The following is a 20,015-nucleotide window of genomic DNA, read 5'->3' on the forward strand; positions in this document are numbered from 1 at the left end:
AGGACCATTGAGCTATATACTTCCTTTGTCATATTGCATACAGTAAAATAGGTGGGTATAAATGACACCACAAAATATGTAAGAAGCTTCACAAAGTGAAAATTACATTTTTGCATAGCATCACATAGCAGCCAATAGTATTTCCACAGCTTCTCTAGAACCAGCATGTGGCATAAAATGGCCTAGGAAACGGCATAGAAACAGAGAACATCTGCTCTGTAGGATGCAATCCCATGGTCATAGGCACCAACTTTTATTTTTGCTGTGGTGGGGGAGGGGCTAAACTGATGGACATGTGGAAAGTTTTGCACATTTCAGGTGACAGCCCTCTTCCCAAGGGGGGCCAGGGCTCTGGGGCACCCATGTACTTGGCACCTCTGTCCATGGCAAACTGAAAGAGGCACTGATGAATGCTGTCTGAATCTTTTAAATGCTTTCTGACATGTGTGCCTCCTGGTAGAGGGCTTCTTATGACTACTCTCACAGATGGGAAGCTATTGCTACTAAAACTGTTTCCCAAGCTTGTCCTACATCAATGGACAGAAACCTAATATGCACACTGCCTGGGATCCACTGATTTAAGTATATTCCCATCTGCAAGACCATGCCCACATCACTCCTGACACAGTGCTGTGAGCAGCACATCCTGTCCTTTTTTTTTTTCAAGAAGAGGCTAGATAGGTATTTATGTGGGATGGTATTGGGATACTGCATCCTTTGTTCATGCAGAGACTTGAACCTTTGGAGTTCCTTCCAACCTTAACATTATATAGTCCTAGTCATTCTACCATCATCCCACAAGTATATCAACACTATGATGGTAATATTCTATGGTATCAACACTATGATATTTTGAGAATGGCCTTTCTTTTTACAAGCTGTCTTTACAAGGGAGTGGGGGGTATCACCATTGAAATTAGAGATGAGAAGCATTTATTAGGTCATGCAGTATGTCCTGTTGCCAATACAAAATGTTCCTGGACATCAGAAAATATTGTAAACTCCCTATGACCAGAATTGCTTTTTAGTTTTGATGCAAAACCAAGCATTAGGAGGTGCAATTAGGATGTTCCTTATTAAGTAATTCAGGAACACTACAATGAAAAGAGGATAAAATATTCCTCTCCTCTACCAATGATCATTATCCCTTTAATGATGACTTGAGTTTTAAGTGGTACAGTGTGCGTACACCGTTTTCAAAAGCTACTAAAGAAAAAGTAGCTGTGATTTTATGCTAACAAATCTTTATAGTAATTTGTTTTCTTAGCCTGAAGAAAATCGCACAGCTACATTTGTCTCTTATCTGTTCATCATGTGTTTTCTCTACTACTTATTATTCCTTTTTGGTTTGGTCTTTAATTATATAATATCAATTACAGGTCCTGAATTTTTATTTGCTAGAACAGTCACCTGACCCAACATTATCTCAAAATGACACACTAAGATCAGGCTTGAATCCCTGTCTCTTTGGGGAAAGGGAGGTGGAAATAAATGTAAGCTGAACACTAACATTTTTTTCCAGTCCACCAAAGAAAGAATTCCTTCATGCCATTTTCATAATAACATATGAAAATAAATTTCTACCTCCTATCAGTTAAACTATTTTCTGTGCTGAAAAGCAACTCTATTCTTACTGAAAGTGTGCATACTGATAGAAAAATATACAACTGCTGAAGCTGCAGTATGAGGCATGGGATGAAATGCAATACTTTTGTTGTATGGATTTGGATAATGTATATATTGCTGTTTCAGTGCTTCAGCAACTGCAGCTTTCAGAGCCATTTGGTAATACAAATGCTGACCCTGGTTACTGCAGCTGGAGATCCAGCTGTTCAATATGTGTCTAGGCACATAACCAAGGGATGAATGGTAAAAGAACTGAAGGGTAAACCTGTATTTTAAACAACATTTTGGTTTCACATATGTGCTTCTATGCATGCTGTATATACATACAGGGTGTGTCTACACAAGAGGGTAACTGTGCAGTGTTATTAGACTGCTGCACAGTGTGACAGGCAAAACCCATGCTAATATGCTACCTCAAAGTAGTATTAAGCTACTGCTCAGTTAGCATGTGTAAAAACCCATGTGCTGGCTCTACTGTGCAGTTGTGCTGGTTAGGGCGCGTCCAGACAAACGCGCATGTGCCTCTTGCCCTGTCCCAAACCCCTTTGAGACGGGACAAGAGGCACATGCGGGAATGAAAAAATGTTTACAACGCGGGGAGAAAATTAGACCCCTGGATATCCAGAAAATTAGACCCCTGGCTACCTGCCAGGGCAGCTTTTTGTACTGCTGGGGACAGCACAAGTACTGGTTCCGAGCTCTAGCTTCCTCTGGCTGCAGATCTGGGAAGAGCCAGGCAGGGTTACTTTGCCCCAAGTGGCACAATTTGCTCCTCAACAAAGTGCATGTCCAAGCATGTGCGCTGAGGCAAAAAGCCCTGGCTCAAATTTGTACCACTTCTATTTGAGCTGCTGCAAGCGCACGTGCTTGCATGTGTGGACGTGCCCTTACAGTGCATTGATTTAGTACTTGGTTATCCAAGAACTAAACTTAATGCACCATAACTAGTGTGCATTAATGAATGTGTAGACAGACCCCAACTGGTTACACAGGGGTGTAACCACTTGCTTCAGTGGCATTTGTTCCATTTACATTAGCAAATAATTGACTTTATTATTCTTATTAGGCTGCTGTGCTTAAGATAAATGTAGGCCTTTAGTCTGTGAACAGGAACACTGGTTGAAATGATTACTTCTTCAGTATAGTATTATTCAGCCCAAAGAAAGTTGTCAGAATCCATCCCTAAATTAAACTGTAGGGGAGTTTAAGTCCTCCTCACAAGCCTTGGAGCACTGTTCACCCTGCTGACGTGTATCTTCTACGGTGGCTATGCCGAGTGCACTCATCTCTAGTTAACTTAACAATGTTACCTTTGGTACAGTAGGAATGGTAAATTAGAAATCTGGTCAGAGTAGGAAAAATATAGACAAGAAAAATCCTGCTTGCCAATGAAAAATGGAGGAAAAATCCTTTGCTGAATTTTGCTAGCTTCTTATGCTGGGGAGCTGGTATGAACTATTAATCCATGGTTTTATTTTATATTATACATGTTCTTATATTATTCTGTACAATTTTTTCCAGCCAATCTGGGTACATGCCTTCCTTTGGTAGCTGCATAGTTTGTATGGTTGCAGTTCCTGTCTTTCTACCCCATGTTCTGGACAACTCATGTTGCATCATAAGCAAAACTAAACCCCATTTCCTCCGCCTGATTTACACAGGTAACCTCTTACATTTATGCTGAGTCACAATGAGGCCAGTCAGATTCTTCATCAATGTCAGGATCTGTGCTAGCATAATCTGACAGCAGTTGCAACACAGGCCAGATGAAATGATCCTAGTAGTCGCTTCTTTCCCTTGGGTCCTTTTGTCTCGTGACTGACAACAGAACCCTGGTGGCTTGTCTTCTCACTCTCCATCTTCACTCCAGCAGGCAGGACCTCAACCATCTCTCTTGCTCCTGCTTTTGCTCCTTGTATCTGGTTCCTCAAATTTGGAAATGCTCTATGCTGGGTCCTATTTATCTTGAGATCCTGTGGCCCAGCAAATATATTGGGTCACAAGCATGCCCCGAGGCATCTAGCTGTGCTCTGCAGGCCTCCTAAACCACCAGTGATACAGCCTCATTTCTGTGATTCTGCAGGTGAGCTGCCATGTGACTCCATGCTACTTAGCCCTTGTATAACTCAGACAGCATGGAGCTGTGTGGCAGGGATGAACATGCTGCTGCCAGACACAGTAACTTTACTGTGAGACCTCTTTTATTTTACAGTAATATCTTAGTTCTGCTGGCTGGGAGAGAGTGGCTGTCAGTGTGGAAGGGGAAGCATCACAGGGACTACTGGATGTTGGACTGGTTAAAAGACTTACTAGAAGGATAAAAAGGGCCAGATAGAAAAAGATGAGAGTGAGAGAGAAGGAAAAGGAGAGCCTGCATAAAAGTTGGGGCTGGGTCTGATAAGCTGTGGACTAGGCTTGCAGATTGGATTGGTTCTTTCCCTATACCCTCACACCACCCCATTGGTTCTCATCCCACCCCTACCCGTTATCCAGTGATGTAAACCAGCCTTTTCATTTTGAAATGCTGAAACACACCAATTCCTCAATTCATTCACTGAGGTCACACATAGTCAAAAGGCCTTATTTTCCTTCCTTCTCAAATGGTTAGGATGTTATGAAAATAAAGTTAAGGGAGACAGAGTTCTATAGTCAGACTTCCACTGCAAGCTGCAATACACATCTCAGTGTAAGTTAAAATAAAGGGATCGATGTAAATTTTAACTTGCTGTTTAGTCACACAAGCTATATAATTAACCAACCTCCTACTAAATGTTTTAGCTTAAAAGTACTTATTTATCTTTAGTGGTTAGAGTGTAGTGTAAAGCTGCCATCACCATTTCATAATAGTGGAAAATATTTCCCACGCCCCTCTTCTCTTGTAGAATTCTTGCAGCTGCTGCCCTAATATAGCATCTAAAGATTCATAGAAACAAATTTGATAAATATTTTAATATCCAATGGACTTTAAAAATCTGAGCTGCACAGGTGTTGGGAAGAGAAGTGCCTATAGCTGCTTGAACCATCCATATGCACTGGAAAACTGGGAGACTAAAGTTTCTCAGTATTGCCTTATAGAATTCATCTACAAAGAACACATTGTGATGGAGACAGCTAACTATGGGCTATGAAATAACATCAGGCAGTTAGTTTGTTAGCTTTTTTGGATCAGGGATCATCTTTTTGTTGTGAGTCTATACAGGACCTTGCTTAACAATGTCCTGGGATGTGACACAGGCTACTAAGTGCAACTGTAATGATGATGATGATGATGCCATGGGGCCAATGATCAATCATAATGTTTTCCATTATCTGTGCGTGTGCAGTTACATCTCAATTACAGGTAGATCTTTGATCACTTTCCATGTGGTTACGCTAACATCTTGGTTGTCCCTACCCTGTGTGTCAAATATGACCTATTCTTACCTTTGGATTTCAGGTTGTGGTTGTTGTGTTACTACCTGGCAACACTAGAAGGACACTGCAGGTGAGCTGCCAAGTGACTCCATGTTTCTTAGCCCTCTCGTGACTCAGTCTGCATGGGCTAAGGAGCATGGAGTCACTTGGCAGTCCGAGTGAAACCTTCCAAGACTTGACACGCTGCAAATGTATTAGCTGTTCCCAAAGTAATGGGACCACAATTAATGTTTCCACTTTGAGAGAGCACACAATATGAAATGAGAGAGGTAGTTAGCTCTGTTAGCCTAAAGTCAGGCAGTAGTCAGGGCAGGGTGTCACCCTTAATATGAATGTATGTACACATGCGCTTTAAAGAGTATTAGCTTATTTTAATGCATGTTAGTGTCACTAAAAATAGTGCTATTTAGTTAATGCACATTAAGACAGGCTAATGAGCATTTTCCTAATACCTCACAATTGAGGTACTAGATTTAATGCACATTCACTAAAGCACGTGTAGATGTACCCTCAGGGCATTTAGACACATGCTCTGGGAGTGCAGGAGGGAGTGGGGAGTGCTTTCATTAGAGTGGCTCAGAGAGTGCCTGAAGCATCTCATGTATCAGTGTCCCTGTGCTTATAAATGGCAGCGGGGGCAGTTTATCTAGAGCTTGTTAAAAGAGCTTTGGATAAACTGCCCCTGTCACCATTTTTAAGCGTGGGGACATTGATACACAAGATGTGGGAGTCTGCTGGGGCGCAGTAATTACCATGCTCCAGCAGATTCAATTAACTGAGCCTGCTCTGACATGCTGTAATGACAGTGTGTTGGAGCAGACTTGCTGCGCATGTATAGGTGCCCTCAGAAAGGCATAAGCTATTCCAGGTGACAGGTTACAGTTTGAACGGACTTGCAGAAGCAGGGGTACTAAACAGAAAGGAATAAAGTCATTTAAAAACAAAGACTAGGGAAAGAGGGAAGAAAGGATGGGGGGAAAGGGCAGGGCTGAGAGAAGCAAAGGTGCGTTGAAGAAATCAAGGGAGATAAACAAATCAGTTAACCCACTGAGGAACATAGGGGTTATAAAAGCTAGTCCATGTACTGGGATAAGAATCCAGAGTTTCTACTGAAACCGTATTTCACACAATTCAATGGATGATTACAAATTCACTCATAGAACTCGATGAAGCAAGCTGTCATTTACAAAACCCCATGCCTTTCTGAACAAGTTAGTCTCTAGTTAGTCTCTTGCCCTGCCCTTTGTCTCATGATAGGTGTGTGACACACACAGCTAGAATCTGATGTTGTTGTTTGTCTGCCAGCTTCAAGTGTCTGTGAGAGACGGGCAAAACCTTTGTCTGTTGGCAAGTAGCTGGCATTCTTACAATCACATTGCAACGCTTTGCAGATGAGGAATACGTGACTGCAGGTGCAAACATGCTTTGAAAAACTGAATTTGTGACTGAACTGCACCCTCTGCAAACAAGTTTTTGCCTGAGTCAGTATGTAATTGTGATGGCAAATCCTGTACAGCACATTTACCAGCTTTGCATTTATAGGTCATGGGAACAACTCAATGGCTAAGTACAAATACTGGTACATAGAACATGTTAATTTGTATATCTTTTACAGTCTTCCATATCCTTTTCAGCTGCCTAGTCTACAAGCAATAGTTGTTTCTAATGGTCTTCTACTAGTGCTTCATTGTCATTTACTCTTCCTCCATTGCTCACCTCTTGCCTTTCACTTGTTCTTCCATTCAATTAACTTGCCCATTGCCTTCCTCTGCATAGTGATATCTGTACCCACAAAATTAGAGAGCAGCACATAAACAATATTTTGTACTTTATTCTCTATCTCTCATTTTCTATAGCGAGAGAGAGAGAGAATTTTATGTAGTCTTACTAGGTTGTCTATGACTAGATCCTTATACGTTGTATACATGCATTTAGTTCCCTAGTCTGGCTTGTACAATATTAATTAAACTTTTCTAACTATGGCTGAAACAGGTTTCTATCTTATCTATCAGCATGTGCAGAAGCCTGCCTACCCATATTAGTTTCCTTCACTGTGCATGTAGCTAAGTTTACCTGGGACTCTGGTGTCCCACCTTGTGCTAAGTATTCTCTTATCAGCAGAATTTCTGGGGCCCTTCATGATCAGCCTTGATTTGCATTCTCATTATATATCCTTGTTTGGGGTCTTCTCCCTTTCCATACCACCTCATGCTGAAGCCTGACAGACAAACATGAAAGGTTTCAGAGTGAAATTTATTCTACAAAGACAATAATAGGGCTGACACTCCCTGATACTGCCCCACCATGGGAGTGGGAGTGTACACAACATTCTGGCCCAGAATTTATCTGTGTTTGCAACAGGTGAAAAATAATCACCAGTGAATCACTCCCAAGTAATGAGTAGGCTGAATTCTCACCAACAGTAGTTTCAACACTATTATGTAGGAATACAGGAAAGTAGGGGCACTGGACTGTCAGGAACTTCCTCAGACATACTGTCTTCTGATGCTCTAGACAGCTATTTCATATATCTAATCCTTTTCATAAACAGAACAAACTCATTTTAATACAAGTTGGTTCCCTCCCTTTCACGGTTTCTTTTGGAAGGCTGTTCCAGAATAGGGCTGTGCAAAACAGCACTGTTCTGGTTCGACGGAACAGTGTTTTGTATCAAATTTCATTTAGTGTCAAAACAGCTGTTCTGTTCCGTTGAAACAGAAAGACTGTTTTGACGCTGTTTCGAGTTTCACTGGGGATGGCAAGTCAGCCCAGCTGGGCTGACTTCCCATCCCCAGAGCAAGATCATGCCGGGGCAGAAGGCAGCCCAGCTGGGCTGCCTTCCTGTCCCCCATGCTACATCGCACTGGGGGTGGGAGGTGATGTAGCATGGGGGACAGGGAAGCAGTCCAGCTGGGCTGCCTCGCTGCCCCCTGCCAGATCTTGCACTGGGGATGGGAAGTCAGCCCAGCTGGACTGACTTCCCATCCCCAGTCTACGCTCAAAACGTTTCAACCAGCCTTGTTTTGTTTCAAGGCTATTTCAAGGGCCTTTGCTTTGTTCCGATTTTGCTGTTTTGACCTCAAAACTGGTCGGAACAGTGTCAAAACAAAACATCCAGCAAAACTTCGCACAGCCCTATTCCAAAACCCCACTCCATTGGTGGCTAGAAATGTTCTTCTAATTTCCAGCCTAAATTTTATGGCCAATTTACATGTGTGTTCTTGTGCTACTACATTTCTTTAGTTTCTATAGCTCTCCTAACTCCTTGCTGCTACCTCCCAGCTGAATTTATAGGCATAAATCATACTGTCTTTTAGGCATATAAATAAGCCAGACTCTCTTATTTTTCAAAAATAGTCTGTCCATTCCCCTGTTAATCCCAGTGGCTCTTCTCTTACCTTCTCCTGGGTTAATACTTTCCTCCTGGGAAATAATGTTAAATCCCTGTTTAGAGTGTCTTGCTTAAATTAATCAATTTCAGTTACACCCCTGTCTAGGGCTTGGATGGAGACCACAAACTTGTTTCACATAGCCTACCACATAACCTTCAGAGTGATTTCCAGTAATTAATGGCTTTGGCTGGGTAGGAACTGGTGAGCTGTTTTTTTGTTAGTAAACAACATCACTCATGTTTTTGTCACATCAGCCTGGTTACTTGGAGGTTATAAGAGTCAAGACATTTTTCCTTTTTTTTTTTTTCTTTTTTTTTATTACAAAAATAGCCAATTTAATGAGATTTCCATCACCTTGGGTAGGAATCTTATATAAACATCTGTGTCTTGGAGATTTCAGCCACATCCAGGACTGACCTGAAATAAACTCCAGGTCTCTTCTCCACCATCACTTCTGGATCTCATCTGGAACATCCAGTACTGGAAGGGTGGGTTCAAACTCAAGAGATCAAATCCCAACCATCAACTGAAATTTAAAAAGTGTTTGGATTTGCAGTTCATTGTTTTGGCCCATCTCTATTTATTATAGGCTAGGGACAGACATTACACATAAACCAGTTTAGGTGATCAGAAACTGGTTTAAACCTGTAACAGAACAAATGTTCAGTGCATATAAACCAGTTTGAAAATGGCTGAAACCGGTTTGAGAAACCTGGTTGAATGTCATATCAGACTTAACTGACTCAGGTCAAACCAGTTTATGCAATGTCTGTCCCACACCCCATTGCTAGTTTAAGTTAAATTAGAGTCCCCCAGCATCCTGGCATGCTCTCAGGGCTGGGCTGGCCCCTCCCCTCTGCTTCCTGGCCAGAGCTCTGGCAGAGACTTGCAAGCACAGCAGGGTCTGCTGGCTTCCCTATGCCCCCTTTCCCCCACCCCCACTACTCGCTGCTTAAGCAGTAATTCCTTCTCTCTGCCACAGTATAGACCATAGCCAGCATGTGGTATGCTAGCTAATGCTGTGTAAGGCTCCAGCAGAGACTGTAGACATGGGGTCTGCCTGGCTTCTCCCTGCCCCACCCCCTCCCCTCACTGCTCAAGCAGGAAATGCCCCCCTCCCTCCCATCTCCCACAGCACAGACCCCAGCTCCATGGACCCTAGTATGTGGTATGCTAGCTAATACCGAGAGGTGTTTGTGTGCGTGTCTCTCTCCAGTTTCCCTGGGACAGGCAGACAGACCAGTGACTGCTTAGGGCTGTTTGGAGCTAATCAAAAGGTCAGCTGGTAAGCTGTTTAAGTAGTTTGAAGTAATGGAGAGAGGCCATTGTTTTGCTAATCATGTGATAAAGACTGTTCTCACTATCAGCCCCCAGCTGGCTTGCTTGCTTGTCACCTTGCTGCAGACAGCATGATGAAGCAGGGAGGGAGATTTAAAAGCTCCATATCATCAACAGATGCATGCACTGCATCTCCTTCCCCTTGTCTCAGTGTGCTAGCCCAGGGCTGGGGGCTGGCAACACTCATGCCCCTTGAGCAGCCAGTGGGAAAAAGCCTGCAAATGTGCAGGCAGATCTCCCTCATGAGATAGTCCTGCTCGGGCCCGGCCACACCTCCTTAGTTTAGCTCCCTGCAAAAGGGAAGGGAGGGCTGCTCTAGTGGCCCCCAGCTCCTAGCCTGAGCTTCTGCAGGCATGTGCCTGAATTTTCTCAGTCCAGAGAGCATGTCTGTCTGGTTTCAAACCAGTTCAGCCTAGCCAGGTTAGACTAACCTGAAAAGATTTAATCAATTCAGGCTCAGGCTTTTTGAAGGTCTATCCCTAGCCATAATGATGAAAAGCCAGCAAGAAAGTCTAAGGTGATCATCAGGGATCCTGGTTTTCTCTGATTAAAAAATCATAAATTCTCTGATAAAAATGCACAAATTCTCTGATTAAAAACCCCAAATCTGCAATTAAAATGCAACACCACTATAAATATTGGTATCAAGTGAACGCAATGTTTTATTGATATTTACGATTTTAAAGCAGTTTGGAAGCCTACCAGTGAAATTCAAAATATCTATAAATTTTGGTATTTGATTTTGGGGTTTTCGTCATGGAAAATTAGAGCTCCACCTGCCCTCTTAGCTCACAGAACACAAGTTTACTCTTCCTTATACTATTTTGTCCTGTATTTTAAAAGTTAAAATGCTTGCTACAAATATGGTTCTTAACTGCAAGAGAATATGTTAATTTTGCAAGAGTCATTCAGCAGGTATAAACATTGGCACAAAGAGTCCCATTTATTTTACAAGAGGAAGTAGCAGGTAGAGTGGATTCCATGAATCTATGCTCCCCAGGCTCTACAAGGAAGCTTGTGAGTGAGAGGAGGAAATGCAAAGATATAGGTCTCCACTCCTCTCCCTGCTACATGGCTGCCAGTTCTCATGACTGCTGAAGAATCCACATGTAAATCTATGGGCACAGAGACATAGCTAGGTGTGTCAGTCTGAAATCAAATAGAAGACAGGGTGCTTTATAGGTCCCCTCTATACATGCAGGTGAAGGCGAGGTGGGATTTAATGCATGATCCACACATTGTGCCTTCTGCCATGCCACATGTGCATGCAAGAGGCATGACTGTGTGATCACAGATCAGATCCCATCATACCTTATTGCCAGTGCAGGAGAAGCCCCTCAGTTGATGGGGCTCCCAGCCATGGGGGCGCCCCGCACGGGTAGACCAGCTTCTATGATCTCCCAGCTGCAGGGCTGCATCATATGGCCCCTGCGGCTAGGAGACCAGCTGCTGCTGTGATCTCCCAGCTGTGAGGGCACTCTATGCACCCCCATGGCTGGGAGACTGCAGCACCTTGTCTCCCAGTCACAGGGGTGCATGGGACACCCCTGCAGCTGAAAGCCCTGTCAGCTGGGAACTCGTAGGCTCAGGGGCAAACATGGGGCCCTGCAGCTGGAGCTGGCAGGGCTCCCAGCTACAAGGGGCCATGGCCACACTTTCAATAATTGGCAGTGATAGCAGCTACAAAGTTATTACGTGTATTTTGTAGAATAATTTTGTAGTTTATTCCTCTTTTCATCATGCCATTAATTGATTGAACATGTGGCTGGGTGACCACTTAAGTATAACATGTAGATGGGACCATAGACTAACTAAAATAAGTACACATACACATTATATCTCACAGCCCATGAAAGCATTACACACACACACACACACACACACACACACACACGTATGTAAACACATGAATGCACACGCACACTATATATAGATATCTGTCTATCTATTACAAGCTTTCATGGGCTGCAGCTTACTCCCAGCCCAAGAAAGCTTGTGCTATACATATCTACTTACTTCGGTTAGTTAGTAATGTACTATCCTGCCTCTTTGGGCACAGACACTACATGTACTTTATCTCTGAGGAGGGAAATATTACAAGGGGTTCCTTATAGTGGTTCTAGCCCCACTTGTAGGCTTTTCCTGTGAAGGGAAGTATAAAAAGAACCTGAAAGGTATTTGATCTCCATCAAAACAGACAATTAGCAGCCTGATGACTAGTGACAGGAACAGTTTTACTTCTTCTAGCATCAGTGGAACCATTGTAATTACTTTTCTAGATGTTCCACCACTTATTATTTTTAATGGAACAAGTTGTTTCATTTCGCAATGTTCCCAAGACTGTGTGCACACAGGTTACGGGGACCCAGCTGTTCTTTTCAAACTGAAACACCAGGCTCCACAGGGGCCATACAGCCCCCATGAGCTCACTGTGTATTCCTGAAAAGCCTGAAAAATGTGTTGCTTGTAACATCAAGGTGTTAAGTGCAGATGATGTGTGAGGATGATGGACAGGAAGGGGAGCAGATGTGCTCAGTTTGAAGATAGAGTGTCTCATGGTGACAGCAACCAATTTTTATTGTCTTTTTCGAAAAGAATAGGAAGGCTACACACATCACAAAGAGTGCTGAGAATCCCGGGTGTATAAGCAGATGAATGGAAGAGATTGAAATGATACTGGGCTTCCCTTGTTAATTAATCCTTAATTGGTAACAGGTGGGACTTTCCGTTTTCACTTCTGTTAGTGTAAATCAAGGGCAATTCCACTGACATGGATGGCACAGTGCCACTTGTAAAGCCAGCATGAGGGAAAAATCAAAATGCACCATTGCTCAAAAAGAGGTTCTCAAATCGAACAAGCCACATACCAAAAACCCACAACAAAGTGGAGAGATGGATCCATACAGGTGAGGGGAAGGAAGGAGGGGGAGGGTATGCCCAGAACTAGAGGGCTAAAAGGTTTGAAGTCTTTAAAGATTAAAAAAAAAAAAAAAATGTAGAGCAGTTACTGAACTTGGCATGTCATGCAAAACTCCATCACCTTCCTTCTTCCCATACTATTTTGTTACCATGATTATGATAAAATACTTTATTTTCACTTTAGAAGACTGTCTCCTCAAAATATGTTACAAGTTAATGTTAGCTTACCCTGGCAACTATAAGCAAAAGAAACAGGAAAAAAAGCATAAGTGACAGAGTGCCTCACAACGATCAATAATAAAGTTTCCAATCAAGGCAAGAATTGAGATAGAGGAATGTGAAAGGTTGGAAGTGGCAGAAAGTATCTCAAACCATCTTCTGAGCCATACAAACCCTAGAAGCCCAGGTATCCTGAACCTGCAACTGGATGATCAGGTCAGAGGAGAGATAGGCTTGCCATTTCGGTTCAAAGAAAGAAAATGGCCTAGGAGAGTGGCCAACTGCTGTAGAGGCATGTGGAAGGTAGAAACCTGTACAAATTAGTTCCTCACACCCACACTCATCTCTTCTGGTTCATAGGATATATAAAACTCTGCAGCCATCACTTTAGCCTGAAGCTAAAGGTTTAATTACCGTCCCTTTGGGAGGTGAAGGAGGAGTATATAACTTTATAGTCCTGTAACATTGTTTACTTACCAAATATAAGACATGCACATAATAGCTGACGGGATAATGGAATTATGTTATTGGTCTTGAGTAATCCAGTCACTTCAGATCCCAATTTATAAATCTCTATATGCTACTACACCATATAAGTTTTACTTTCATGTATCTAAAGGAACTTGTGCATTGATTATTCACTATTGGCATCTCTCAACAGCCTTGTGATTCTATGCTGCCTAGCAATGCTGTGGAATCTTCCTCAGGGATGTGTTCAAAAAGAAGTTGGTTAAGAGTTTGTCTAGGATGGCTTAGGAAGAGCAAATCCTGCATCTAAGCTGCTGGTTTGACAAGGTAACCCTTAGAGTCATAGGTTTGGAAGGGACCTTTTGATTCCACGACCACTAATTCAGCTTAATTCTTGTCGTCAAAGCTACGAGGTATCCACTGTAAACATGCTGCTGGAAAAGTTGTGGGCGTTACCAAAAAAAGTCTGCACTCAGGTGTAAAAATGTACACAACTTGCATTTAGTTTTAGTGATGCTTTCATGATTGTCTGCAAACTTTCCCACAAATCTTAGTGTTGAGTTGCTTGAATTAATGGGTCTTATCAGATCTTGATTTTAATGGGTGTGTAATTCATTCATGTTTGTGGTAACTACAGTGATTGAACAATCCAATGTGACATGCAATAAATTATGATGCAAGAGCAGCATGCAAGAGTTAAACCACTGTTAGAGACAAGGATGAAAGGTGTGTCACCAGCCACACAACTATTGTTATGCAAAGACATCATTTTACAGCATCTTATTTCGTACCTCCCACTGGGAGAGAATTAGCTCTAGAGGAATGTACTATTCAAATAAAAAAAAAAAGATTTATTCCAGTGTAATATTGGGAAGTGTATTTGTTGTGAGAACTGGTTTCTAGACATTCTGTATGACTCAAGTGACGTTGGATCAACTTCTAACACTGAGTCTCCACCCTTCTTTCTTCATCTCATGTGAAACCAAAGTTACCCACCCTGAAGCTGTTACACCACTTAATACCATTTCAGGCCTGGGCACAGAAGTACAGAGATTTTCCATCTGCACTTCCCATTCATAGAAAGGCAGCAAGCTGCCATTCAACCTTCATCTCTTCACAGAGCAATCCTCAACGCAGGGCACCCCACAGGTTTGAAGGGCAGCCTCCCATCATTCTCTCTTGGGTATATCTCCCAGAATATTCTTGCTTGGGACTGAACTAAGTAAAGAATGTAGCCCCTCTTAAAAGACAATGCACAAACTATTGCCAGGAACAATATTGCTAGGACCTCTTTTATATTAACCAGCTGCAAGGGGTCAAGACACTGACCCCACATGAGCATTTCTGTTAGGGAAATTGCCTGAGTGAAATTGCAATGAGTGAAATGCCTAGCTTTGTTCTTGTAGCATCTGTTCCTCAAGAAGCATTTGAAATACTCTGTGTCAATCTCTGGGGTGGCTGCTAGTTTTGTGAAGTTCTCCACATGTCTTTCAGCCCAACAAAACCACTATCCAGCCTAGAATATTCATTGGCCAAACTATTGTTTTTAATTAACTTGTGTAGCTTTCTTGTGAAGTGTGGTGGCAGACTACAGATCTAGATGTGTGTGTTTCTGCCTTGTTCCACCAAAGTCTGCCAGCAGGGAATTCAACTTTTAATAGGTCCCTGATTATCCATGCTGGAGAGTCAAAGGCTGCCAGATGTGAGGCTAGTAACATCACTTCCTTGTGTACTGCTGGCTATGAAAATGGTGTGCCTTAATTGTGCTAGCCTGATGGGCCATGTAGGTACAAAGACCCACCCTGAAGCTATTTTGTAATCAAATGTTTGTTTTAGTGCTCACCACAATAGAAGACTTATGAGAATAAGCGATATCTACAGCAAGGCTGTCCTCCTATAACAACTTATGAGTAAAATATCAATGTGTCTTACTAATAATATTTTGTACTTCTGCAAAATTATCTATCTGGGGACTCTTGAAAGACTTTGCAAACATCAGCTAATTAAACTCAGACCATTTCTGTTCAGTAGAAAATGCATAGCTTCAGTTTTAAAGTTAAGGCAAGTTAATTATGGAGTATATAAGCTCAAGTTCCCACCTCCAAAAGAACCCTATACTATGGACTCCACAGCAGTTGTGTGGCATTAAACTGCCTAGGTTGACCCCAAACCCAGCTTTACCCTGGGGGCACTGGATTAGAGGCACTATCTAGACTCAGACTATGGATAATCAATGTGGTTATAGAATTGATTAAAAATACAGTCAAGTGAATCACTTGGTAATCAGATTCAAACCCAGTCCATGTTGCCTAGAAAAAGTGTGCTGTTTTTTGGAAACTACAAGTTAGTTTTCCATGGATCTGGTTTGCATTAAGATAAATCTCTCTCTTTGCTTTAGCTGAAATGTGCTAGAGTTGGAAGACATGCTTGATAGGTTTCAGGAGGGAATACATTTCAAAAGGTTTTATTTATAGTTGTGTTTCAGATAGCTTTATCTTTAGGGATCCTGACTTTTCAAAACACCTCTCTCACGCTCTCCATTTCTCTCCTGCTTTCACTTTTCCACTCTGGAGACATTATAAACATCTTTCTGAATGTGCTTTTAAATAAACATTGTATTTTCTATGTCATGCTTACAAAGAACAGTCTGGTCTCCATTTCATTATGTTGCCTCTGTTTGTTTATAACAGCCAAACAAACAGCAAAATATCTTCCTAAGGAAGATGTGAGAACTGCCAGAAATGGATTTTCATTTTGGTTGATATTTTGCATCTAATGACTTAAACTTTAAAGGCAGCTTTTGTTCTTATGGTGATTTTACATTCATCCCTATTTCCTTTTTTTCCACTGCTGCATTTTAGTCATCTTCTTCTCATGTCTCTACACCACATTTGACCATTTTTTACATATGCTTGTGTTTATTGTACATTGTGAAGTCATTCATTGCATATGTGCCTTCAAGCAGCAGGCATCAAAGAAGGTATTGCATAGTTCGAGGCACTGTACCATAGTCACAGTTCCACATCTGTAGTCATGTCTCCTTGAGTATGGTATTGAGAGATTGGGTGCTGGTGTGACTTCAGACATTTGTGCAGTGTGACTTCAAGGTAAACTGGATTTGGACAGTGGGATACTGGGGTCTCAGACCATGTAATGTTGAGGTGGCAGTTGACCTCACTTGTGTGTTCGTTGGGTTGGCACGTCATTGGTTTTCAATGTAGTATGAGGTTAGGCCAATTACTGCCTCGTTTAGGGATTTTTCAATATGGTCAAAGCCAGTGTTTTGGGCATTTATGCACAAGTTGTCTGCATAGATGAAACGTTTTGTTCCCAAATTGATTGGTTGGTCATTCATATACATGTTGTATAGTGCTGGTGCAAGTATGTTTCCTTGAGGAAGGCCATTAATCTGTTGCCTCCATCTGCTTTGCTTCCCACCCAGTTTTACAAAAAAAAGTCCATTATCAAGCAGGGTTAATGTCAGCTCTGTAAGGTGTAGATTTTTTGTCACTTCCAGGGTCTTATGGGGGAGTCATTGGTGGTTAACTGTATTGTAGGTGGCTGGTAGGTTGACGTAGTTCCAGTGATTTGGCCTTTCAAAACTGTCCTCAGTAAATTGAGTTAGATTGAACAGCTGGCTTATTATGCATTTTGGTAGTAAATCAGTACAATGCAGAGCAATCTGAACCAAGAAACCAACATAGATGAAATCAGGGGCAGACCCAGTGGGATGGTATACTGGTGCAGTTGCACCCCGCTTTGTTTCCAGGTTCACACACAATTTAAAACCAACTGGTTGGCAATGGCAGTAACATTCCAATTAAGGCAACAGTAAGGGAGTCAATTGACTTAATGTCTCATTATAATCTACCTGATGCCTCCTAAACTCTTCATTCCCCTGGTATTAATGCCCTTCTCCTTTCTAATTGTCTTGATGAACAAAACTGGTCAAGCTATCCTTTCTTCTGCAGTTCTGCTGTCTGCAGCTGTTCCTGGTAATGTAGCTCCTATTTCACAGCCCTGAAGACTGTTTTTGATTCTAGCTAAAAACATTAACTCAGGTATGGAAATATTAACTTAGATGTACATTTTCAGGTTTGGAAATAACTTTCCATAAAGCACTGACTGGATGCACTGCCATGAGGCTCAAGATGGTTAGATTTTGTTTTATGAATTTGAAAAAAGATATGTACATTTGATTCTAATGACTACGGGACTAATGAAATAACATATTGATTATTTTTTGCTCAGTTTGTTGTGTTTTTATACATAGCATATGATCACATTCCAATAAAGTCATATTTATTTTTGCTTCAGTCTTAAACTGAGTAATAGCCCTGGGCCACTAGCTGATTAGTAAAGCTTCTCATTTTTAATATCCTCCAGAAAATTGTGTTGTATTTATATGATGAGGCACCACACCACCTGCACCCCCTCTTTTCAAAATCCTAGATACACTCATGAGTGGAATGATGGATAAATCTGCCACATATAATCTCAGTCTTGATTTTTTTTTTTTTTAATTTATTACCAGTGTCTGAGGGGGAAAAAAAAAAAAGCATAATTGCTGCTGTTACTATTGCTGTTGAAACTATTTCTTGCTGTTTCAATTGCTTTTCCTTTTTTTTATCTAGCACTATTGATGTCCCACTACAAACAATTTCTATAAGCAAAATTTCTTCCATCTCCCACTGTTTCAAAGCAAATGTCAAATCCTTATCCCCCTCCAGTGCCACTCAGGATCCATTACATTGAACAGGAACAGTCATTGAAATAGACTCTTTTTTTTTAAATTAGTGGGTCCTACTGTTATGTAGGGAAAGCCTACCTGCCACAAAAGTGCCACAAAGTTGAACTCTATTCAAATTTTGACTACTTTACTTTTTAAACAGGAGTAAGGCCAGAAATGGCAGTATTGGTCCTAATGACACCAAACCCTGCAACACAAAATATCCCACAACAGCAGTAGAGTTATAGAAGTGCTGTGATGAATTGATGGTTTCATTAGTTTACAATTTAGGAATCAATGGACATGACTTCCTAATAGAGGAAAGCTCATAGGAGCTAAATACCAGCACTTTAATTGCACCAGGATTTCTGGGCTGTCACATACTTTTAAAAATACTTCACTAGAATAACAGCAGCAGCAAAAATCCCTACAATCAGACAGACTGAAAGAATGAAGAAATATTTGCCAAAAAGGATAAAGTATGTGGCTGAAAGTCACTTTGTAGTGTTAACTCCAGTCATCAAGATATGTAGCTATGTACCTGAAAACTGATGTCATCTTCTTTAGCTGTGATGCTTATGTGGACCTCATTACCATAACATATGATCACCTTGTAGTCTTTAACATGGCTGTCCATATAACATCCCTGCAAGGCAAGGGAAAAACTATTATCTCCTTTTACCTTTTACAGTTGGAAAACTGAGACTCACAACAACTGAACCCAAGTCCTCAGTCAACTAGGCACCCTGAGTGTTTATATACATGCTCTGGGAGGCAGGGAATGGGAGGAGTTCTTTAGTTACCACTGCAATTAAAGTGCCCAGAGTGTCATGTGTGCATCAGTGTCCCCATGATGAAAAATGGCGGTTGGGGCGTTTAACTAAAGCTCATTCTATGTAGAATGAGCTCTCATAGAGAAAGCTATAGTTAAAGTGCCCCCCACCGCCATTTTTCAGTGTGGGGGCACTGATGCATGTGACACTGGAGTCTGCTGGAGTGTGATAATCACAGTGCGTCAGAGCAGCCTCAATGCACATGTACAGGTGCCCCCTGATCCTACTGAAATCTGCCCAATAACCTAAAACAGCTGTGGCAGGGGGAGGAACTGAACCCAGATAGAAAGCTAGGGCCATTCCTTACCAGACCATCAGACCTATCCTTATATCTAATCCATCTCAAATTTGGAGGCATCAGCCATTTTGCTTCAGTTTGGAAGGAGAAGGTTACAGTAAGCCACTATGTTTCTTCTCTATTGTTTTCCTTCATCTTCAGTAAATGTCAAGGTAAGCCACTAGACTGGGCTTTGAAAGAGCTTAAGCTCTATTCCTGGCTCTGGCCCTGACCTGCTGTGTATCATCAGGCAAGTCACTTCACATGGCTTGCCTTCCCTGCTCCAATTTCCTGTTTGTATTGCATAGTTAAAATGCAAGATGTTAAGGCCAGGGCCTGCCTTTTGCTGTGTATGGGTACACCATCCAGAGGTATAATTGGCCAGTTCTGTGCCCTGGGTAGTGGCAGAGCATGGTGCAGAGGCAGCAGCCATAGGTTCACTGCTGTCCTTTTTTGTTTTGCTGCTGACATAAGTTTAAAGTGGGCATTTGAAAACCAGTATTTGGCAGCACAAAAAAGGAGGCAAGAGAATTAACCCTCTATGACACCTTCCTCTCCCTGCACTGTGCGCTACTGCGAGCCCCATCATTGCTCCCCACTACCATCACTGGAGTCACTTCATGGAAGGAGCAGGGTGTTGGAAAAGGGACAAGAGGGTGAGGTGCTCCCTTAACTCAGTTCCAGCGCCCTCCCCTCAGGCAGCACCTGAAGCTCTTGCCTCACTTGCCCAACCATTGTTAGGCTACTGACAGCACCTACTGCAGTAAGGTCCCCAGTCTCAGCGGGGTGCAAAAGAAATG

This window comes from Alligator mississippiensis, chromosome 1 (genome assembly GCF_030867095.1).
Source record: "Alligator mississippiensis isolate rAllMis1 chromosome 1, rAllMis1, whole genome shotgun sequence".
NCBI lineage: Eukaryota > Metazoa > Chordata > Crocodylia > Alligatoridae > Alligator > Alligator mississippiensis.